Source organism: Bombina bombina, chromosome 5 (genome assembly GCF_027579735.1).
Source record: "Bombina bombina isolate aBomBom1 chromosome 5, aBomBom1.pri, whole genome shotgun sequence".
Classification (NCBI taxonomy): domain Eukaryota; kingdom Metazoa; phylum Chordata; class Amphibia; order Anura; family Bombinatoridae; genus Bombina; species Bombina bombina.
Window position 1 is genome coordinate 562,045,103 of NC_069503.1, and position 24,938 is coordinate 562,070,040.

At 41.5% G+C, this 24,938-nt stretch overlaps 1 protein-coding gene across 1 annotated transcript in view; it reads right to left on the bottom strand.

The window, feature by feature from the left end:
- The window catches only part of DNAH5 (dynein axonemal heavy chain 5), a 1,563,391-nt gene that overhangs the window by 428,639 nt on the left and 1,109,814 nt on the right, over positions 1–24,938 (bottom strand).

The following is a 24,938-nucleotide window of genomic DNA, read 5'->3' on the forward strand; positions in this document are numbered from 1 at the left end:
ATTGGGACATTTTTTCTATTAAATTGATACCATCAACATTTGTACAAGCCATTGTTTCCCCAATCATATGTGAAGATTGTTGTTTTTTATATATGTTTATGATCACCATAATTTTAAATATATGCATTTTATGTTGACATTTTAATATGTTATTCATGGATCCATGAATTTTAGCTTCATTTGTACTTTGTATTAATACTGTTATAGTTAAACTGTGCTATTTCATACACTCACCTCAGCCTCTTAGGCACTCGCTTCACTCACTTGTACTATTGATATTCACAAGGTCTACTAGGAGACCTATTGAAGGCAGACGTAGGTATATATACTTGCGCTAGGTCTACTAGCAATCATTTACCGGAACTAAAGTAATTCTTTCATCCTAAAATGGATTAGTTGCAAGCAGGGATGGATACTTTAACAAGTGAGATCAGCCAGTTCTCCTCTCGTCTTAATACAGCAGAAACTCGTATATCGGAGGTGGAAGACAGGCAAACAACCTCAGATACTTTGTTAAGACAGCTCCGCAAAGAAAATCAACATTTGCAGGACCGCATAGATGACCTAGAGAACAGGAGCAGGTGCAATAACCTGCGTATAGTGGGTGTCCCGGAATCGGTAAAATGAAAATATCTATTGGAGTTTACTGTCCTGACTTTCCCTAGATTGCTTGGGTTGTCCCCATACATACTACGCATTGATGTTGGGAGGGCTCATCGGGTGGGCCCTGATCGTACCCTGGAGCATTCCAAAATGAAACCAAGAAAAAAAAATCAAAATCCTTAGAGCTTACAGAGCGCATAAAGAGGTCTTGTATGAAGGTTCTAGGCTACTCAGCTGAAGTCACCAAGCAAAGAAAAGAGTTTGCTCCACTATGTTCCCATCTTCACGAGCAGGGCCGTCAGGTGGCATTGCTGTTTCCTGCTAAACTTTGACTCCAAACCGCATCGGGACCTAAGATCTTCTACTCCCCTAAGGCCTTGCAGAGTTACCTTGCCACAGAGGATCATCCGGACGCCACCTGAATCTCTGCTAATGCCATTTGTGTGGCAATTGTATAACGCTATGGCTTTTAAAGATTTATTTTTAATTCCCCATCTGTCTCTTGTCACCTACTCACTGAATGATCTGCTTCGGAGGAATGTGGGAATCACTCCTTCTCAACTTTTGAAAAAGGTTGGCTCACGGATGTCACGGACTGCATCCCATTTTCACGTGAGCCTGCAAAATGTTGTCATTCAAATGTTTGTCCATTATTTACCAGTTATTGTACGTTTATGTTGTGTTATGTGGATAAATGTTGATATTACAATCCTGCTTGTTTGTTCTTGGCATTCTAGACACAGCATGAGACATATCCTACTTTGGTCCCTGTTTCACCATCATGCCTCAAATGTTTCGTGTCTCGGGCGTGAGAACAAAGAAATGGTCGATAGAAGTATTATGTACTGTATGCAAAACAGAATGAGAAGCAGTCTGCCAGGAACGAACAGCAGCATCAATAGCTTGTTCTATGGCCCGGTTGCCACCTGGTAGTAGCTTCTTTCTGCCCAATTGTGCTTTTCACAGAGGAAAACTTTCCTGTAGTATATCAGTCTGATCCCGCCGGCATGGTCAGTTCAGCCCCGAAATACCAGGCAATTCTCCTCTGAACAAGGAACATGACAACCCCAGACGATCGTTTCGGCCTCCTTTGGGCCTCGTCAGTGAGGTGCAGCCATATCCCTCTAAGCACATTGGGCAAGGAGTCCACGTCTGGTTTCCCCCATCACCCTTAGGGAGACTATCCCCAGGGTCATATTTACATATGCAAAACAGAATGAGAAGCAGTCTGCCAGGAACGAACAGCAGCATCAATAGCTTGTTCTATGGCCCGGTTGCCACCTGGTAGTAGCTTCTTTCTGCCCAATTGTGCTTTTCACAGAGGAAAACTTTCCTGTAGTATATCAGTCTGATCCCGCCGGCATGGTCAGTTCAGCCCCGAAATACCAGGCAATTCTCCTCTGAACAAGGAACATGACAACCCCAGACGATCGTTTCGGCCTCCTTTGGGCCTCGTCAGTGAGGTGCAGCCATATCCCTCTAAGCACATTGGGCAAGGAGTCCACGTCTGGTTTCCCCCATCACCCTTAGGGAGACTATCCCCAGGGTCATATTTACATATGCAAAACAGAATGAGAAGCAGTCTGCCAGGAACGAACAGCAGCATCAATAGCTTGTTCTATGGCCCGGTTGCCACCTGGTAGTAGCTTCTTTCTGCCCAATTGTGCTTTTCACAGAGGAAAACTTTCCTGTAGTATATTAGTCTGATTCCGCCGGCATGGTCAGTTCAGCCCCGAAATACCAGGCAATTCTCCTCTGAACAAGGAACATGACAACCCCAGACGATCGTTTCGGCCTCCTTTGGGCCTCGTCAGTGAGGTGCAGCCATATCCCTCTAAGCACATTGGGCAAGAAGTCCACGTCTGGTTTCCCCCATCACCCTTAGGGAGACTATCCCCGGGGTCATATTTACATATGCAAAACAGAATGAGAAGCAGTCTGCCAGGAACGAACAGCAGCATCAATAGCTTGTTCTATGGCCCGGTTGCCACCTGGTAGTAGCTTCTTTCTGCCCAATTGTGCTTTTCACAGAGGAAAACTTTCCTGTAGTATATCAGTCTGATCCCGCCGGCATGGTCAGTTCAGCCCCGAAATACCAGGCAATTCTCCTCTGAACAAGGAACATGACAACCCCAGACGATCGTTTCGGCCTCCTTTGGGCCTCGTCAGTGAGGTGCAGCCATATCCCTCTAAGCACATTGGGCAAGGAGTCCACGTCTGGTTTCCCCCATCACCCTTAGGGAGACTATCCCCAGGGTCATATTTACATATGCAAAACAGAATGAGAAGCAGTCTGCCAGGAACGAACAGCAGCATCAATAGCTTGTTCTATGGCCCGGTTGCCACCTGGTAGTAGCTTCTTTCTGCCCAATTGTGCTTTTCACAGAGGAAAACTTTCCTGTAGTATATCAGTCTGATCCTGCCGGCATGGTCAGTTCAGCCCCGAAATACCAGGCAATTCTCCTCTGAACAAGGAACATGACAACCCCAGACGATCGTTTCGGCCTCCTTTGGGCCTCGTCAGTGAGGTGCAGCCATATCCCTCTAAGCACATTGGGCAAGGAGTCCACGTCTGGTTTCCCCCATCACCCTTAGGGAGACTATCCCCAGGGTCATATTTACATATGCAAAACAGAATGAGAAGCAGTCTGCCAGGAACGAACAGCAGCATCAATAGCTTGTTCTATGGCCCGGTTGCCACCTGGTAGTAGCTTCTTTCTGCCCAATTGTGCTTTTCACAGAGGAAAACTTTCCTGTAGTATATCAGTCTGATCCCGCCGGCATGGCCAGTTCATCCCCGAAATACCAGGCAATTCTCCTCTGGACAAGGAACATGACAACCCCAGACGATCGTTTCGGCCTCCTTTGGGCCTCGTCAGTGAGGTGCAGCCATATCCCTCTAAGCACATTGGGCAAGGACTCCACGTTTGGTTTCCCCCATCACCCTTAGGGAGACTATCCCCAGGGTCATATTTACATATGCAAAACAGAATGAGAAGCAGTCTGCCAGGAACGAACAGCAGCATCAATAGCTTGTTCTATGGCCCGGTTGCCACCTGGTAGTAGCTTCTTGCTGCCCAATTGTGCTTTTCACAGAGGAAAACTTTCCTGTAGTATATCAGTCTGATCCCGCCGGCATGGTCAGTTCAGCCCCGAAATACCAGGCAATTCTCCTCTGAACAAGGAACATGACAACCCCAGACGATCGTTTCGGCCTCCTTTGGGCCTCGTCAGTGAGGTGCAGCCATATCCTTCTAAGCACATTGGGCAAGGAGTCCACGTCTGGTTTCCCCCATCACCCTTAGGGAGACTATCCCCAGGGTCATATTTACATATGCAAAACAGAATGAGAAGCAGTCTGCCAGGAACGAACAGCAGCATCAATAGCTTGTTCTATGGCCCGGTTGCCACCTGGTAGTAGCTTCTTTCTGCCCAATTGTGCTTTTCACAGAGGAAAACTTTCCTGTAGTATATCAGTCTGATCCCGCCGGCATGGTCAGTTCAGCCCCGAAATACCAGGCAATTCTCCTCTGAACAAGGAACATGACAACCCCAGACGATCGTTTCGGCCTCCTTTGGGCCTCGCCAGTGAGGTGCAGCCATATCCCTCTAAGCACATTGGGCAAGAAGTCCACGTCTGGTTTCCCCCATCACCCTTAGGGAGACTATCCCCAGGGTCATATTTACATATGCAAAACAGAATGAGAAGCAGTCTGCCAGGAACGAACAGCAGCATCAATAGCTTGTTCTATGGCCCGGTTGCCACCTGGTAGTAGCTTCTTTCTGCCCAATTGTGCTTTTCACAGAGGTAAACTGTCCTGTAGTATATCAGTCTGATCCCGCCGGCATGGTCAGTTCAGCCCCGAAATACCAGGCAATTCTCCTCTGAACAAGGAACATGACAACCCCAGACGATCGTTTCGGCCTCCTTTGGGCCTCGTCAGTGAGTTGCAGCCATATCCCTCTAAGCACATTGGGCAAGGACTCCACGTTTGGTTTCCCCCATCACCCTTAGGGAGACTATCCCCAGGGTCATATTTACATATGCAAAACAGAATGAGAAGCAGTCTGCCAGGAACGAACAGCAGCATCAATAGCTTGTTCTATGGCCCGGTTGCCACCTGGTAGTAGCTTCTTGCTGCCCAATTGTGCTTTTCACAGAGGAAAACTTTCCTGTAGTATATCAGTCTGATCCCGCCGGCATGGTCAGTTCAGCCCCGAAATACCAGGCAATTCTCCTCTGAACAAGGAACATGACAACCCCAGACGATCGTTTCGGCCTCCTTTGGGCCTCGTCAGTGAGGTGCAGCCATATCCTTCTAAGCACATTGGGCAAGGAGTCCACGTCTGGTTTCCCCCATCACCCTTAGGGAGACTATCCCCAGGGTCATATTTACATATGCAAAACAGAATGAGAAGCAGTCTGCCAGGAACGAACAGCAGCATCAATAGCTTGTTCTATGGCCCGGTTGCCACCTGGTAGTAGCTTCTTTCTGCCCAATTGTGCTTTTCACAGAGGAAAACTTTCCTGTAGTATATCAGTCTGATCCCGCCGGCATGGTCAGTTCAGCCCCGAAATACCAGGCAATTCTCCTCTGAACAAGGAACATGACAACCCCAGACGATCGTTTCGGCCTCCTTTGGGCCTCGCCAGTGAGGTGCAGCCATATCCCTCTAAGCACATTGGGCAAGAAGTCCACGTCTGGTTTCCCCCATCACCCTTAGGGAGACTATCCCCAGGGTCATATTTACATATGCAAAACAGAATGAGAAGCAGTCTGCCAGGAACGAACAGCAGCATCAATAGCTTGTTCTATGGCCCGGTTGCCACCTGGTAGTAGCTTCTTTCTGCCCAATTGTGCTTTTCACAGAGGTAAACTGTCCTGTAGTATATCAGTCTGATCCCGCCGGCATGGTCAGTTCAGCCCCGAAATACCAGGCAATTCTCCTCTGAACAAGGAACATGACAACCCCAGACGATCGTTTCGGCCTCCTTTGGGCCTCGTCAGTGAGGTGCAGCCATATCCCTCTAAGCACATTGGGCAAGGAGTCCACGTCTGGTTTCCCCCATCACCCTTAGGGAGACTATCCCCAGGGTCATATTTACATATGCAAAACAGAATGAGAAGCAGTCTGCCAGGAACGAACAGCAGCATCAATAGCTTGTTCTATGGCCCGGTTGCCACCTGGTAGTAGCTCCTTTCTGCCCAATTGTGCTTTTCACAGAGGAAAACTTTACCATGTAATTGCATGGTTAACTCTTACACACTGTTATTTAGGTTGTTTTTTTATTAGTTTGCTCTGCCTTATCTACACAGTTGGGAATACACCTTAGTTGCTTATGTTACCCATATTCACTACCTGCTGATTGGTGTCTTTTATGGCTACTGTTCTATGCAAATGTGCCCCACCACACCTATTTTATTTAGACTTGCAGGTGATACATATGAGGCCTTTACCACTAAGCACATTGGGCAAGGACTCCACGTTTGGTTTCCCCCATCACCCTTAGGGAGACTATCCCCAGGGTCATATTTACATATGCAAAACAGAATGAGAAGCAGTCTGCCAGGAACGAACAGCAGCATCAATAGCTTGTTCTATGGCCCGGTTGCCACCTGGTAGTAGCTTCTTGCTGCCCAATTGTGCTTTTCACAGAGGAAAACTTTCCTGTAGTATATCAGTCTGATCCCGCCGGCATGGTCAGTTCAGCCCCGAAATACCAGGCAATTCTCCTCTGAACAAGGAACATGACAACCCCAGACGATCGTTTCGGCCTCCTTTGGGCCTCGTCAGTGAGGTGCAGCCATATCCTTCTAAGCACATTGGGCAAGGAGTCCACGTCTGGTTTCCCCCATCACCCTTAGGGAGACTATCCCCAGGGTCATATTTACATACCACTTGAGGGGCATGCCTGGTTAAATATGTTTCTCACTCATCCCACCTCTTTGGGCACAACTCATAGCAATATGTTACCAGACGCCCCGTCACAAACCATAACATGCAAGAAATTTGTCACCTTAACCAAAAGTTTTCTTGATTTTTTTTTTTGATACCCAAGACTTGCCCACTAAATGTGTCAGAGTGTCTCAGGCACTGCTCTTATGTAAAACCACTATTCTATATATTGTGCTATGAACCTTGTATGAACAAAGTACCCTGGGTATCAGTTCTCACAGCATTTTCTACCATATGCTTATCAGTATCACTCCCCCCGTTAACTTTAGGTTACACTTTGGGATATTGGCGGTCAGGCTTGGATCCAAAACTAATTTGCCAATAAACCCCTCCCTTATGCTGTGTTTAAGATATTTGCAGCTGATGTCTTTAAATAAATGATATGCTCCCTCCAGTTAAAATGTTAATTTCACATTTATTGTTATTTTGTATGCTTTTTTACTATAGTGTACATCCCTGTACCCCTGTAGAGCCTACATGTTTTCCAATTGTCAAACACGTATATTGTGAACTCTTTCAGACCTGGCCACATACTGGTCTTCATTACCCTGGAGAGCCTTCTCAAATATTAGGGATCCTTCCCTCTCTCTCTGCTCCTCCTTCTGCCCTGACAAATCTGGATGTCCCTGACATATCCCTCATGATACCTGACAATGGCACTTAAAATTCTCACCTGGAATGTTGGTGGCATAAAACGTAAATCAATCCTATCACACCTGCGTAAACTGAATTCTGATGTGGCCCTCTTGCAAGAAACGCATTTAGGAAATGAGGAACGCAAAAAATTAAAAAGTGACTGGGTGGGAAAAGTGATATACCTCTCATACAACTGTTCTAGTAGTGGATTGGCCAGTCTATTTGGAAAATGCCTACATGTAGAGTTACATAACACTATCACCGATCCAGAGGGTAGATTTCTTGTCTTACAAATCTCCATAGACTCAGTTTACTACACTTTGTGTAATATCTATGCGCCAAACCACAAAACCATGTCCTTTTGGGAAACTTTAACGCAAAACTTTATTCCCTTTGTAGGCTCGAGATTAATAATTGGGGGTGACTAATTTATCTCCTCAGCCTCTATTGGATAGAACTTGGATACAGGATGCCACAAGAAAAAAAAGATTACGAAATTATAGGGGGAAATTTGAGAAGAGGGTGTTTTGTTCTCTGAGTCCCTGGCCGTCTGTGACATCTGGTGTAGGAGACACCCGGAAGGTAAAGATTACACATGCCTATCCAAGGCCAACTTCTCACTATCCCGGATAGACCTCTTTATGGTAGCGGACACCCTGATCTCACAGATCACCTCTGAGACTATTCATGACATCGTGGTCTCTATCCATGTCCCGGTAGCGATCACTTTGGGCAATGCCCTCAAGTGCCTTACTAGAAACTCCTTGTGTTTTCCATCGTACCTTCTTACCTCTGAACCCTTTCAGAAATCACTTATTCAGACCTGAAATGACTACTACACTGAATAACGCTGCACATTTAAATGACCCACAGTTGTTCTGGGAAGCTGCTAAAGCGGTACTTACAGGCAACATAATTGCATATCTAGCTAACCTTAAGCATAAAACCCAATACAACAAATACAAACATAATTCCTTATAAGCTACCTTGTGCCAGGCCTATTTGGACTACTGTACTCACAAATCACGAGTCTTATATTACCGCTAATGCTGAACTGGATGCATTTGTTAGGCAAAAAACAGCTGCTGGCCTACTTAAGTCAGCAAGTAAATTTTACCGTTTCGGAAATTAGTCGGGTAACCTCCTGGCCACTTAAGTGAAAGCTCAATCTACCAGAAAAGATATTGCGGCACTTAGATATAGAGGGAAAACGTATAAAATTCCCACGGAACTTGCACACTGTCTGGAACACTTCTATGCCCAATTATATTCAAAACAACAACCAACCGTGCTGGATTCCCATCAAAACTTCTGGCAATCCATCACATTACCACATCTCACAACAGACCAACTGAACACCCTGACGTACCTAGGAATTGAGCTGCATCTTAACCCGTACAAAATTTATGAACTCAATATTACAAGGCATTGCAATCAGATACACTCAATTAAAAGCCTGGGTGAAGCTCCCCTTGGTCTATCCAAATGCATTAACCTCCTGAAAATGTCTATCTTGCCTAAATTATTGTATCCATTACTGATGTTACCCTTTCTCCTCACCAAAGCGGATCTATCGCTTACTAACAAAGCAATCCAACTAATCATTTGGAGGGGGAAGAGGACGCGTATAGTGGCTAACAAGTTGCACCAGCCCTATCTCAAGGAGGGCCTGGCGCTTCCAATCCTAAGGCTGTATAATTGGGCAGCTCTGACACGCTTAACTCTATATTGGCAACTTCGCACTTCCCACCTCACAATCCCGCCAATGGAGGAGGCGCTGGTGGTGCCCCATTCTCTGGCTTACCTCCCATATTTTCCTTTTCGGGATCTGCTATTAGAAATTAAAAACAATGTAATGTACAGGGATGTGTTGAGGGCATGGTGGTTGACCCTTCAATTTCTCGGTAGGAAATCCCCCTCCCCCAAATTCATTCCGCTTATAGGAAACAAAGACTTCCGAGCGGGGAGTGAGACAGCTCCGTTTCAAATCTGGAACACAGTGGGCATTGACTCCGTGGGAGTGCTCTTGGATCCACTGTCACACACGGTCAGGACATTTCAAGATATAAAAAAAAAATATGGTTTGCCCAATACACACTTCTATGCATATCTACAAAGCAGGCATTATATAAATACATTAATTTCTCAAAACCCTGGCTTTTGGGAGCAGTCCCCCTTTGCTATTGTTCACACCGCCTTTAAATTGGGTCATTTTTCTTTATCCCCGATCTACCAAAGACATTCTAACTAGGATGCAGGGTGAGGGTATAGATGACATCACAATGAAACTAGTAATTCAAGCTAAGGGGGGTAGATTTTTAAATGTTCTCAAGGATAACTTCTTGTCAAAATTAATAGAGGAGCCAGCTAGGAGTAACGCTCTATAGGATTTAGTGCTATAAAACAATACAGATATAATTTCAAACATAGAAGTCAAAGAACATTTGGGTAACAGTGATAATGACATTGCAATCTCTTTTCATAAGCAGTGTCTTAAAGGTTTAACTAAGACTTTTAATTCTATGAAAGCAAAATTCAATGATTTAAGGAAATCATTAAATATAAATTGGGACAAAGTATTCTCTAATAAAAATACAGAGTATAAATGGATAACATTTGTTAAATAAATATACATATCAACAAATACCATATGGATATAAAAATAAATTTTTTTGTGGCTAAATAAAAATGTGCTAAGAGAAATTAGGAAAAAACGTAGGGCATTTAAATTATTCAAAGAAAATAGCACAGACTCAACATTCCATATTTATAAGGAATATAACAAAGCATGCAAAAAAGCAATCAAATTAGCCAAAATTGAAAATGAAAAATTAATTGCAAAGGATTCTAAGTCTAACCCTAAAAGGTTATTTAATACATAAATAGCAAAAAATCTAAGAAAGACAATATAGGTAAATTAAAATGTGTGGAGGGTATATAGTGACAGGGAGAAGGCTGAGGTACTAAACCAGTTTTTTTTTCTTCAGTATACACAAGAGAGGAACCATTGGATGATACTTTGGTACAAAATAGAACATGCCAGCTCCAGGCCCAGATGGAATACACACAAGGGTGTTAAGGAAATTTAGCACTGTTATAGACAAACCTCTACTCTTAATTTTTCAAGACTCATTATCCTCAGGCATGGTACACCAGGATTGGCGTAAAGCTGATGTGGACCACTCTTCAAAAAGGGAAGCAGGGATGATCCAGGAAGCTATAGACCAGTTAGTCTGACATCAATAGTGGGGAAGATATTTGAAGGGATTATATTGATGAGCATATTTGTGTAAACAAGATTATGAGTTCTAATCAGCATGGTTTTATGAGAAATAGATCATGTAAAACTAATCTAATTAGATTCTATGAGGAAGGAAGTAAAAATATGGATAAAGGGCAATCAGTTCATGTGATATACTTAGATTTTGCAAAGGCATATAATACAGTGCCACATGAGAGATTAATGCACAAAATTAAGGGACAGGGAGTAGCTGAAAATGTTAGCTCATGGATAAATAACTGGATAAAAGATAGGGAGCAATGAGTAGTAGTAAATGGATCATACTCAGATTGGACAAAGGTAATCAGTGGAGTCCCCCAGGGATCAGTACTGGGCCCTGTTCTTATTTTTATAAATGACTTGGAGCAAAGATTAAATAGTGACATCTCTATTTTTGCAGATGATACTAAGTTAAGTAAGGTCATTAGGTCAGAGCAGGATGAACTTTCGTTACAAAAATTAAAAAAAGTATGGGCAGGTAAATGGAAAATGAGATTTAATATGGGAAAATGCAAGGTTCTACCATTTTGGAAGTACAAATAAGCAGGCAACGTATTATTTAAATAGGACAAGACTTAGCCAAACAGAGGAGGAAAGGGATTTGGGAGTAGTAATAGACAACATGCTAAAGATGGGTGCACAATGCAGGGCAGCGGCTTCAAAGGCTAATAAGATACTAGCATCTATTAAAAGAGGCATTGATTCAAGGGAGGAAAGCAAAATTCTGGCACTATATAAAGCCCTGGTAAGACCTCACCTTGAGTATGGAGTGCAGTTCTGGGGACCGATTGCAAAAAAAGATATTGCAGAACTAGAAAAAGTCCAGAGAAGGGTCACAAAGCTAATAAGGGAATTGGATAATTTAAGGTATGAGGAGAGGCTAGCCAAACTGGGTCTGTTTTCTTTAGAAAAAAGGCGCTTGACATAATTACTTTATATAAATATATTCAAGGACCATATACAGAGATGGCAGAAGCTCTGTTCATTCCAAGAAAATTGTTTGTGACAAGAGGTCACAATTTAAGGTTGGGGGAAAGGAGATTTAATCTCCTGCAATTTAAACATTTTTTCACTGTAAGAGCAATACAATTGTGTTGTCAAAGGAGGTAGTGAATGTCAATACCCTAGATACATTTAAAAATTGTTTGGATACATTTCTGTCTATAAACAAAATTCATAGATATGATTACTAGTATTAAAGGGGTCACCTTTTAGTGGGATTATTTAAGTTTCACTGGAGCTTTTTTGTAAGTATTTTAGAATTGTATAGGTTGAACTCGATGGACTTCTGTCTTTTTTCAACCTCATCTACTATGTTACTATGTTACTATGGACGATATTAAAAATAGTCTATTTAAAACCAAAATGGCTAGCCTGGCAATCCCCCATAAAGAGATGCAGACCAGAATACTTAATGGTGACGTGGTCTTTGACTTAAAGACTGTTTTTTTATTTGTGTGGGATAGACAGAATAGTATCATATCATTCTATACTTACTCTTTGTACCATATTAGCACATCAGTGTATTTTGGCCCTCTGGCTCTCCACCAAATCACCATCATTAGTTCACTTCAAACACAGATTGCTTAAACAGCTTTTTGTAGAACAGTTAGATACTAAATTAGATGTAAATCGTAGACTAAAATAGCTTTTCAGAAAATGGCATTGTTTTATAAGACACTCTCCCCTGCTCTACAATACCAAATACTGAGACTAATTTTGCAACATGAGGTAATACTAGCAGCATCTCTTAGAGGAGATTGGAAAGCCCCTGACCCTGAAAATCAAGATACCTTTACATCACACGAGCTGGGAGGAGATACTGATTGAAGGCTAACTTTATAAACACTAGAGTTCTTTCCTGTGTCCTTTCCTTGTTTTGGCCTTTACTGGGGTGGGGGAGGAGGGGGGAAGAGATCCCCCCTTCCATATGGAGATAGGGTCCCTCAAACGCTGGCTCTACTTTAACCTAGGCAGGTTACAGGCAGTGTTCCCTCTAAGGACAGTTTTGTGTGCAGCCCAGCAGTGAAACAGTTAACAAGAGAACCATACCTTGCCATCTGCATTGTGCAGTGTTTGCTAATTGCAGGGTGTGGTTACTTAATTAACTGTTTCACTGCTGGACCGCACACAAAACTGGCCTTAGAGGGAACACTGGTTACAGGGTACTATTCTATTTTATTTTATTTTGTTAAATTATGTGATTTGTTATTTGATGTTTTAGTTTAAATTGAGTTTGTAAGTTAGAAAAAGTATAAAAGAAAGGAGGACTTTAGGTGATCGCATGGACCTATTGCACACCAACTTATCAACGAACTATGCCACCTCTGAGGCTTTGGTTGCATACTCCAAAACTGCCATATATTGCAACACCTCTTTATGTAACTTGATGGATTCTATTTGTGACAATTGCTCAAGATGTCATTGTGTTAATGCTGTATAACCATGTGATCCCTAATAAAAAGAATTAAAAACAATATATATATATATATATCTTTTAAAAATACTGGTCTCACTGTATACATAATAAGCTAATGAGATCTGCTGAGCCAATTTGATTAGGTTGTGGTTTCAATTAGCAGAGACAGCTATATCACTAGTGATGTCGCGAATAGTTCGCCGGCGAATAGTACCCGGCGAACATAGCATGTTCGCGTTTGCCGCGAAGGGCGAACATATGCAATGTTCGGTCGGCCCCCTATTCGTCATCATTGAGTAAACTTTGAGCCTGTACCTCACAGTCAGCAGACACATTCCAGCCAATCAGCAGCAGACCCTCCCTCCCAGACCCTCCCACCTCCTGGACAGCATCCATTTTAGATTCATTCGGAAGCTGCATTCTTAGTGAGAGGAGGGACAGTGTAGCTGCTGCTGATTTAATAGGGAAATCGATAGCTAGGCTAGTGTATTCAGTGTCCATTACAGTCCTGAAGGACTCATCTGATCTCTGCTGTAAGGACAGCACCCCAAAAAGCCCTTTTTAGGGCTAGAACATCAGTCTGCTTTTTTTTTTTCCTGTGTAATCTAATTGCAGTTGCCTGCCTGCCAGCGTGTGTGTCAGGCTCACAGCGTATACGGTGCCCACTTGCCCAGTGCCACCACTCATATCTGGTGTAACAGTAGTGTACATTTAAAAAAAAACAACACTTTTTTGACTGTGAAATAATAGCAGTCAGTTTCCTTCACACGTGTGCGTTTCAGGGACTGCCAGGGCACAGTGTCACACCAGTGCAACTCATATCTGGTGTAACAGTAGTGTACATTAACCCCTTAATGACCACAGCACTTTTCCATTTTCTGTCCGTTTGGGACAAGGGCTATTTTTACATTTCTGCTGTGTTTGTGTTTAGCTGTAATTTTCCTCTTTCTCGTTTACTGTACCCACACATATTATATACCGTTTTTCTCGCCATTAAATGGACTTTCTAAAGATACCATTATTTTCATCATATCCTATAATTTACTATAAAAAAAATATAAAATATGAGGAAAAAATGGAAAAAAACAAACTTTTTCTAACTTTGACCCCCAAAATCTGTTACTCATCTACAACCACCAAAAAACACCCATGCTAAATAGTTTCTAAATTTTGTCCTGAGTTTAGAAATACCCAATGTTTACATGTTCTTTGCTTTTTTTGCAAGTTATAGGGCCATAAATCCAAGTAGCACTTTGCTATTTCCAAACCATTTTTTTTTCAAAAATTAGCGCTAGTTACATTGGAACACTGATATCTGTCAGGAATCCCTGAATAGCCATTGACATGTATATATATTTTTTTTAGAAGACATCCCAAAGTATTGATCTAGGCCCATTTTGGTATATTTCATGCCACCATTTCACCACCAAATGCGATCAAATAAAAAAATTGTTCACTTTTTCACAATTTTTTTCACAAACTTTAGGTTTCTCACTGAAATTATTTACAAATAGCTTGTGCAATTATGGCATAAACAGTTATACATTTTTCTCTGGGATCCCATTTGTTCAGAAATAGCAGACATATATGGCTTTGACGTTGCTTTTTGATAATTAGAAGGCCACTAAATGCCACTGCGCACCACACGTGTATTATGTCCAGCAGTGAAGGGGTTAATTAGGGAGCATGTAGGGAGCTTTTTGGGGTAATTTTAGCTTTAGTGTAGTGTAGTAGACAACCCAAAGTATTGATCTAGGCCCATCTTGGTATATTTCATGCCACCATTTCACCGCCAAATGCGATCAAATAAAAAAAAACGTTACATTTTTCCAAATTTTAGGTTTCTCACTGAAATCATTTACAAATATTTTGTGCAATTATGGCACAAATGGTTGTAAATGCTTCTCTGGGATCCACTTTTTTTCAGAAATAGCAGACATATATGGCTTTGGCATTGCTTTTTGGTAATTAGAAGGCCGCTAAATGCCGCTGCGCACCACACGTGTATTATGCTCAGCAGTGCAGGGGTTAATTAGGGAGCTTGTAGGGTTAATTTTAGCTTTAGTGTAGTGTAGTAGACAACCCCAAGTATTGATCTAGGCCCATTTTGGTATATTTCATGCCACCATTTCACCGCCAAATGCGATCAAATTAAAAAAAAATAGTCAACTTTTTCACAAACTTTAGGTTTCTCACTGAAATTATTTACAAACAGCTTGTGCAATTATGGCACAAATGGTTGTAAATGCTTCTCTGGGATCCCCTTTGTTCAGAAATAGCAGACATATATGGCTTTGGCGTTGCTTTTTGGTAGTTAGAAGGCCACTAAATGCAACTGCGCACAACACATGAATTATGCCCAGCAGTGAAGGGGTTAATTAGGTAGCTTGTAGGGAGCTTGCAGGGTTAATTTTAGATTTAGTGTAGAGATCAGCTTCCCACCTGACACATCAGACCCCCTGATACCTCCCAAAGAGCTCTCTTCCCTCCCCCACCCCACAATTGTCCCCGCCATCTTAAGTACTGGCAGAAAGTCTGCCAGTACTAAAATAAAAGGTATCTTTTTTTTTTTTTTATATATTTTTTTAGCATATTTGTGTAGGATCCCCCCCTTAGCCCCCAACCTCCCTGATCCCCCCCAAAACAGCTTCATAACCCTCCCCCTCTGCCTTATTGGGGGCCATATTGGGTACTGGCAGCTGTCTGCCAGTACCCAGTTTGCAAATAAAATTTTTTTTTTTTATTTTTATTTCATTTTTCTGTAGTGTAGCTTCCCCCCCCCCCCACAAGACCAATCCCCCACCCACTCCCAGATCACTTAGATTTCCAAGTAATAAATATTTTGCACCCCTTTCTCCCACTTATAAAAACATTTTTTTCTGTAGTGTAGCGGTTCCCACCCGCTCCCCTCCCCGTGCACGCGACCGCCCGCCCACCTCCTCCCGTGCATGCGCGCACGCCCCCGGCGATCCCGCCCGCCTCTCTGACAAGGACCGCATTGATGGCCACCCACCCGCCTCCCACTTCAGCTCCCACCCACCAACGAATGCGGCCATCGATGCCAGGTGTAGAGAGGGCCACAGAGTGGCTCTCTCTGCACCGGAGGGGTAAAATTTGTTATTGCAGGATGCCTCAATATCGAGGCATCCTGCAATAACCGGAAAGAAGCTGGAAGCGATCAGGATCGCTTCCAGCTGCTTTCCAAACCGAGGACGTACGCCATACGTCCTCAGGCGTTAACTGTATTTTTTCTGAGGACGTATGGCGTACGTCCTCGGTCATTAAGGGGTTAAAAAAAAAACTAGAAATTTGACTGTGAAATAATAGCAGTCAGTTTCCTTCACACATGTGCGTTTCAGGGCCTGCCAGGGCACAGTGTCACACCAGTGCAACTCATATCTAGTTTAACAGTAGTGTACATTAAAAAAAAAACTAGAAATTTGACTGTGAAATAATAGCAGTCAGTTTCCTTCACACGTGTGCATTTCAGGGCCTGCCAGGGCACAGTGTCACACCAGTGCAACTCATATCTGGTGTAACAGTAGTGTACATTAAAAAAAAAAAATTTTTTTTGACTGTAATAGATTGAATAGCAGTTAGTTGTCTGCAAGCGTGTGTGTCAGGCTTACAGCGTCTAGTCTGCCAACTTCTGCCAGTGCACAGTGCCACTCATATCTGTTGTCACAGTAGCTTGCACGCATAGTACCACTAATCGAAAAAAAAATAACAGGCAGAGGCAGGCCACCCCGCAGGGGCCGTTGTGGTCGTGGTGCTGTGATTCCCTTTGGCCCTAGAATAATGCCCAGTGTTCAGAGACCACGTACCCTGAACTCGAAAAGTTCTGAGGACATAGTTGACTGGCTAACACAGGACACCCTATCTTCTACAGCTTCCGCTCGGAACCTTGACGCACCATCCTCCTCCAGCTTAGCTTCGGGCACCTCTCAAGTTACCACTCGCCCGCCTGCCGCGACCACCAACACTAGCACCACAGCCGCTTCACTTGATCTGTCAGAGGAGTTATTTACACATCAGTTGGAAGAAATGAGTGATGTGCAACCATTATTGCCAAAGGATGTAGATAACAGGGATATGTCTCAGTCAGGCAGCATTACACACATGGACGTACGGTGTGATGATGATGATGTTGTACCCGCTGCTGCTTCCTTTGCTGAGTTGTCAGATACAAGTGAAGTGGTTGATGATGACGATGCATCTGTGGATGTCATGTGGGTGCCCGCTAGAAGAGAAGAAGAACAGGGGGAAAGTTCAGATGGGGAGACAGAGAAAAGGAGGAGACGAGTTGGAAGCAGGGGGGGGTCGTCGCAAGGAGCTAGTGGCACAGTCAGACAGCATGCATCGGCACCCGGGGTCAGCCAGACAGCACGCCAATCAACGCATGCTGTTGCCACCACCAGAATGCCGTCATTGCAGAGCTCAGGTCCAACCTTGTGCAAATGGGGAGTTTGCGGTTGTGCAAATGGACTGTTTGCGGTTGTTTGCGGTGCGTTAAACGCAGAGTTTGGTCTGTCACTGTGAAGCGGGCGTAACCCTTACACTACCTGATCGATACAACATCATACCTGATGTTTTAAAGCACGTTATTCCAAACAATTTAGGAATGTTAGGTGATTTATGCCCTTTATGGATTAAAACCAGACTCTGCATCAACTATGTAATTTTCCATGGGAGTTTTGCCATGGATCCCCCTCCGGCATGCCACAGTCCAGGTGTTAGTCCCCTTGAAACAACTTTTCTATCACTATTGTGGCCAGAAAGAAACCCTGTGGGTTTTAAAATTCGCCTACCTATTGAAGTCTATGGCGGTTCGCCCGGTTCGCGAACATTTGCGGAAGTTCGCGTTCACTGTCCTCGAACTGAAAATTTTAGGTTCGCGACATCACTATATATCACATACAAAATAAAGCTAATGGAACAATTTCTCATATATTTTAAACTCTGCAGCTGGTATGACGAGTCATTGTAAACATTGTAAACACAAGGGGAAGCTAATTTTATAGTACACTGTCCCTTTAAGTAAATCTAAAATGGCATTAGTGTGTTATTTGCAGTATATATGCAAAAGATGTATATGTGCAAAAGCATTTTCTTTGTCCTGTTTGAGTAATCACAGTGAGGTTACCATAGCTTTTCACTTTGGTTAAAGGGATATTAAACACTAAACAAATGCTAGATAGAATTAAGCATTCAAAGAAAAGATTAGTCTGAGAATAACATGTAGATATATTTTTTTAAAGTTTCATTAGCTTTTTAAATATTGACAAAGTAAGTGTAAGCTTTAGGGCAAGATTACGTCGGGCTTACAGCCGGTAACAAATTGAAAGTAAACGCGATTGCTTGAGTGCAATCGCGATTTACGCTAGAATGATTACCATGACTTCAGAGCTCTGGTTAACTGTTTTGCAAAACATAAAAGTTGTGCAAAACACATCAAAATACATTACAAAGTATAGTTACACTCATAATAACAGTATCTAATAAAAACTATTTAAATAAATACTGCACACAAAAGTTATAAATGCTCAAAGATATGAGGTCTCAGGTGTTAGAAAAAAAAGGCAGGTAAAGGGCTTTAACATAGACATGCATATATATCTAAAGATAGATATGTGTATGTGTGTATAAGCTAGGCACTTATGGTAGTTTTCTTTTTTGTAATGTTAGGTTTTTTTATTTTTCAGTAATGGTTTTTATTTAAGTTTTGTTAATTTTAAGGTAGTTAGGATTTTTGTTTTAGTTAATTTCTGGGGATTTTAATTTGGGGTAAGTTAGGGGGTATTAGGTTAGGGGGTTTAGATGTTAAGTTATTATTTTGCATTGTGGGGGGATGGCGGTTTAGGGGTTAATATTTTATTTAGGTATTTTGCGTTATGGGGTTAATAGTTTATTTAGGTATTTTAAGTGTGGGGGGATGGTGGTTTAGGGTTTAATAGTTTATTTAGGTATTTTGTGATGTGGGGGATGGCGGTTTAGGGGTTAATAGTATTATTAAGTGTTTGCAATGTGGGGGCATGGCGGATTAGGGGTTAGTGTTTGCGATGTGGGGGGATGGCAGTTTAGGGGTTAATAGTATGATTCATGGGTGTAAGTGTACGTTATAATGTATTTTTGTTGTGTTTTGTGAAACTTTTTATTTTCAGAAGCCAGTTTACCACAGCTCTTAAATCACGGAAAGGATTGAAGCGGAAAAGGCGATTGCGCTAGCGGAATATCAGCGGCAGGAAAATGGCTTGCAAAATCTCGATTGTGCTAGTGCAAAACCGTTTGCTCCACACTTGTAATCTAGCCCTATGTGTATTCTCCAAAAAAGGCAGCAGGTCTGTCTATCAGTCACAGGCTATGCCCCCACAGCAATATAATTAATAATCAAAGCTGACCAGAGAGCGCGACCTAATGGTAAAAAATAATAGTAATGGTACTCAAAAAACACTATATTCAAGTGTACCTTACAAAAACAATAATATTAATTATTTTCAGAACACTATATAATAGTGTTGAAAATACAAATAAATAAATTACTGGGAAAGAGAGCTGATATTTTAAACTGATTATATTAAATAAAACAAAATGAACTAAACAGAGCTGTCCCCTGCTAAACTAATAATTCTATAACACAAGAATGATATAATACATGATTTTATTAAAAAGTATAAAAAATTGCTATCATGTCACAATGCTTTTATTAATTTAAGCATAACTAAAAAAGCATTACAAAATGTTCCACAGGGAATAACTATGGCTCCAATTTAGATTTTTATTGATCACATAAAAAATATTATCTGCAAAAAATGTTTCTGCACACAAAGGGTTAACTTTAATGTAAATTAGTTTTTTCCCAAATAAAGGCAGGCCTACCATACTCTCGCTGGCTATGCCCCCACAGCAATATAATTCATTTTTAACAAACTGACGGCTAGATTTAGAGTTTTGTCGGTAAAGACCCGCGTAGCTAACGCCGCTTTTTTCCCCAACGCACCCTTCCAACAACGCTGGTATTTAGAGTTGTCTGAGGGGCTGCGTTAGGCTCCAAAAAGGGTGCGTTGAGCCTAATGTACCGCCACTTCAACCCTCAATACCAGCGTTGCTTACTGTAGCGGTAAGCAGCTAAAACGTGCTTGTGCACGATATCCCCATAGGAAACAATGGGGCAGTTTGGGCTGAAAAAAAACACCTCCGATCAGTCAATAGAATGCAAGCTCAATCTGATTGGCTGATTGGATCAGCCAATCTGATTGAACTTGAATCTGATTGGCTGATTCAATCAGCCAATCAGATTTTTCCTACCTTAATTCCGATTGGCTGATAGAATCCTATCAGCCAATCGGAATTCGAGGGACGCCATCTTGGATGACGTCACTTAAAGGAACCTTCATTCGTCGGGTAGTCGTCGGGGAAGGAGGATGTTCCGCGCTGGAGGTCTTGAAGATGGAGCCGCTCCTCGTCGGATGGATGAAGATAGAAGATGCCGCTTGGATGAAGATGTCTGCCGGTCCGGATGTCCTCTTCTGCCCGGATAGGATGAAGACTTCTGCCGGTCTGGATGTCCTCTTCTGCCCCATCGGATGAAGACTTCGGCCCGGTTGGGTGAAGACGACTCAAGGTAGGGAGATCTTCAGGGGGGTAGTGTTAGGTTTATTTAAGGGGGGTTTGGGTTAGAGTAGGGGTATGTGGGTGGTGGGTTTTAATGTTGGGGGGTGGTATTGTGTTTTTTTTTTACAGGCAAAAGAGCTGATTACTTTGGGGCATGCCCCGCAAAAAGCCCTTTTAAGGGCTGGTAAAAGAGCTGGTTACTTTTTAATTTAGAATAGGGTAGGGACCTTTATTATTTTGGGGGGCTTTGTTATTTTATTACGGGGCTTAGAGTAGGTGTAATTAGCTTAACATTCTTGTAATCTTTTTTTTATTTTTTTGTAATTTAGTGTTTGTTTGTTTTTGTAATTTAGTTTAGTTTATTTAATTGTAGGTAATTGTAGGTACTTGTAGTTAATTGATTTAATTTATTTATTGATAGTGTAGTGTTAGGTTTAATTGTAACTTAGGTTAGGATTTATTTTACAGGTAATTTTGTAATTATTTTAACTAGGTAGCTATTAAATAGTAAATAACTATTTAATAGCTATTGTACCTAGTTTAAATAAATACAAAGTTGCCTTTAAAATAAATATAAATCCTAAAATAGCTACAATATAATTATTTGTTATATTGTAGCTATATTAGGGTTTATTTTACAGGTAAGTATTTAGATTTAAATAGGAATACTTTAGTTAATAACATTTAATTTATTTTGTTAGATTAAAATTATATTTAATTTAGGGGGGTGTTAGGGTTAGGGTTAGACAGCTTTAGGGGTTAATACATTTATTATAGTAGCGGCGAGGTCTGGTCGGCAGATTAGGGTTTAATACTTGAAGTTAGGTGGCGGCGATGTTAGGGAGGGCAGATTAGGGATTAATACTTATTATAGTGTTTGCGAGGCGGGAGTGTGGCGGTTTAGGGGTTAATAACTTTATTTGAGTAGCGGCGAGGTCCGGTCGGCAGATTAGGGGTTAATAAGTGTAGGTAAGGTAGCGGCGACGTTGGGGGGGGCAGATTAGGGGTTAATAAATATAATATAGGGGTCGGCGATGTTAGGGGCAGCAGATTAGGGGTTCATAGGGATAATGTAGGTGGCGGCGGTGTGCGGTCGTCAGATTAGGGGTTAAAAATATTTACTATAGTGGCGGCGATGTGGGGGGGCCTCAGTTTAGGGGTACATAGGTAGTTTATGGGTGTTAGTGTACTTTATAGCACAGTAGTTAAGAGCTTTATAAACCGGAGTTAGCCCAGAAAGCTCTTAACTACTGACTTTTTTCTGCGGTTAAATTGCACTCATATTACTGCGATCTCAGAGCTATGGTTAACTAAATAAATAAAAAAGTTGCACAAAACACATCAAAAATACAATAGAATTTGCTTAAAATCATAACAACACTGTTCAGGGGCCTATTATGGCCTAAGCCAACAAGACCGGTGCCTAGGGCAGCAGATTTGGGAGGTGCAGCACATCTGCCCTATCCTCTCTCTAATAGCAAGCACACAGTACAGTGAGTGATAAAGTGCAGGCTTTTACAGAGAAGACAAGACACATGCGCTGATTAAGGTCGCACTTCACAGGCAGTGCTCCTTTAAACAGTTGCTTCGTTTAGAGCCACCAGCATTTTTGTGAGGCTGGAGGAGAAGACCTTGTGCCGATATGCTGCCTCCTCTTGTCAGCTGTGGTGGGTCTGCGAGCGCAGTGCTTATTGCAGGTTTTAGTAACTAACAGACTGGATGCGTCTGTGCACTGCTTAGATCAGCTTGTGATATATATATATATACACACATTTATAGAAGTGCATTGGAGCCCTTTGCTGATAAGTAGATGAAACCATTTAAAAGTAGACATGTGCATTTTGTTTAGTTCCGAATCGAAATTTGGCCAAATACGCCAAATTCGGAGATTCAAATCAATTTGAATTTCCGAATTACACTAGCAACGAAACTAAACTAATCCAAATGCATTTGTAACAAATAAATCCAAATTACTTGCCATAGACTAAGCACAATTCAATATAAAAATTAAATTTAAAGAGATTTAGTGAGATAGAACAGTGAAATACTTTGTATTTGTGTTACTTGGAACCATTTGAATCAACATAACACATACCGAACTTCCGAATTTACGAATCGAATCCAAAACAAATTAATCCGAATGAAGCCGAAACTAATACATTCGAATGTATCCAAATTCAAATCGATCCGAAACAAAATCCGAATCATGATTGATCACAGAACACACAAGAGAGGGGGAAGAAGCTGAAGATCATTTAACAAATGAGGTCCTTCGTTTGCAGTGATGTACCATTCATGTGTTCAACTACCCCAGTCCAATCTTGACAAAGCATTGCTAAAGGATTGATGTGAGGGCCAGCAAGTCAGGCATTAAATCCAAAACAGGTTTGTCAAATCCACTGTTTACTTAACATAGGGAGGTGTTAGTCTAGTCTCTGCTATCTTCCAGTCATTTTTACTTCAGCTTTTGACGAGTGCAGTGGTGTTTGCCAGTCTCAGCTTACTGTGCTGAGTTGAAAGTAAAAAGTTTGCACTCTTGCACTAACCCAACAAACGCAAACAGGTTACTACTAGCGCAATTCCACTCAAAAGATAACCTCTTCCCCCATAGAAGTCAATTGAGATAAAAAAGTTAAAAAAAAACACCCGACTCTCGCACTAACCCAAACTCATATTCTCATATGAATATTGCACATTGCAGAATGTGTTCTTTTTATTAAAAAAAAATTAATATATATATATATATATATATATATATATATATATATATATATATATATATATCTGATGGTATTTTGGTACTATATATATATACGAAAACTGAGAGAGCACTCGCTGGGAATTCTTTTCAAACCTGTCACTTTTTTTATTTTTTATAGGGCTATTAGATTAGGTGTAATTCTTTTTTATTTTTGATAATTTCGTTTGTTATTTTTCGTAATTTAGTATTTTTTATTTTTTGCAATTTGATACTTTTTTTAATGTGTATTTTAGTTTTCTTTAGTTGATAGTTAGTTTAATTTTAGTTTAAACTTAGTTTTTTTTATTTGACAGGTAAGTTTTAATTTAATTTAAGATAGGGAAATTGTAATTTTAATATAAAGTTAGGGGGGCATTAGGTTTAGTGGTTAATAGTTTAATTTAGTATATTTTGTTGTGGGGGGCTTGCGGTTTAGGGGTTAATAGGTTTATTATAGTAGCGGTGGTGTCGGGGAGTGGCGAAATACGGGTTAATATTTAAATAGTGTTTGCGATGCGGGAGGGCAGCAGTTTAGGGGTTAATAACTTTATTATAGTGGTTAAAAAGTTTAATATAGTATTTGTGATGCAGGAGAGCCTCGGTATAGGGGTTAATAGGTAGTTTATGGGTGTTTAGTGTACTTTGTAACACTTTAGTTATGAGTTTTATGTAACAGTTTTGTTGCGTAAAACTCATAACTACTGGTCTCAGATGGCGTTACGGATCTTGTCATTATAGGGTGTAACGCAAGCTTTTTAGCCTGAACGCACAACTCGTAATGGCAGCGCTATGGAAGTCCCATTAAAAAAATGTAATTTTTATGAGCGCGGGACTGATGTTGCATTACAGGCTAAAAGGCTTGCGGTACAGCTTTACCAACAAGACTCGTAATGGCTGCATTGCTGTTTTAATGCTGAAATTACCATTTTTTCAGCGTTAAAAGACAAACGCACAACTCGTAATCTACCTGAATCTAAATAAATAAATAATTAAGGACAATCAAGTCCTATACAAACCAGGCATACAACACAGGAATTATATGTCCAGCCTCTGTCTGCTTTCATTTGAACTCTGTCACTCTTCTGTCTGCTGCCATTGCAACTACTGTATGTGTTTTAACTACTGAAAAAACAGCAATATTATTATAAATTACACTTTACAGATTGAGATCTAAAAACTAAATAACAGAAAGCCATCGAGTGTCCAGCAGGGAGAAGATTGCACTTTATAATTTGAGGAAGGGCACATTTTGGAATTTCGCCTTATTCAAGGCAGATTCTTTAGAAACATCCCTGATGTTTGGAATTTATGAAAAGATACTCTATAAAAAAAATTGTGAGAATATTATTTTCATAATTTTGTGGGAAAATTTACATTTCATTCTGTGTTACTTGAGTCAATGCAATTTTATAAACTGGGCTAATTGTATAAGTTCATTGACCACTGATGTCAATGAACCTGTCTAAAATTTAAGGGCAGTGCAATAGAAGAGATCTGTCTGGTATCTCTTTTAAATAGATACTCAAGATAATGAGACATACTTATATATATTTGGCTTCACAGCTATGGGCCCCTAGTTATCAATGTCTGTCGGACCTGATCCGACACTGCGGATCAGGTCTGACAGACATCGCTGGTGCAACGCCGCCCCCTGCAGACTCGCGGCCAATGGGCCGCCAGCAGGGGGTTGT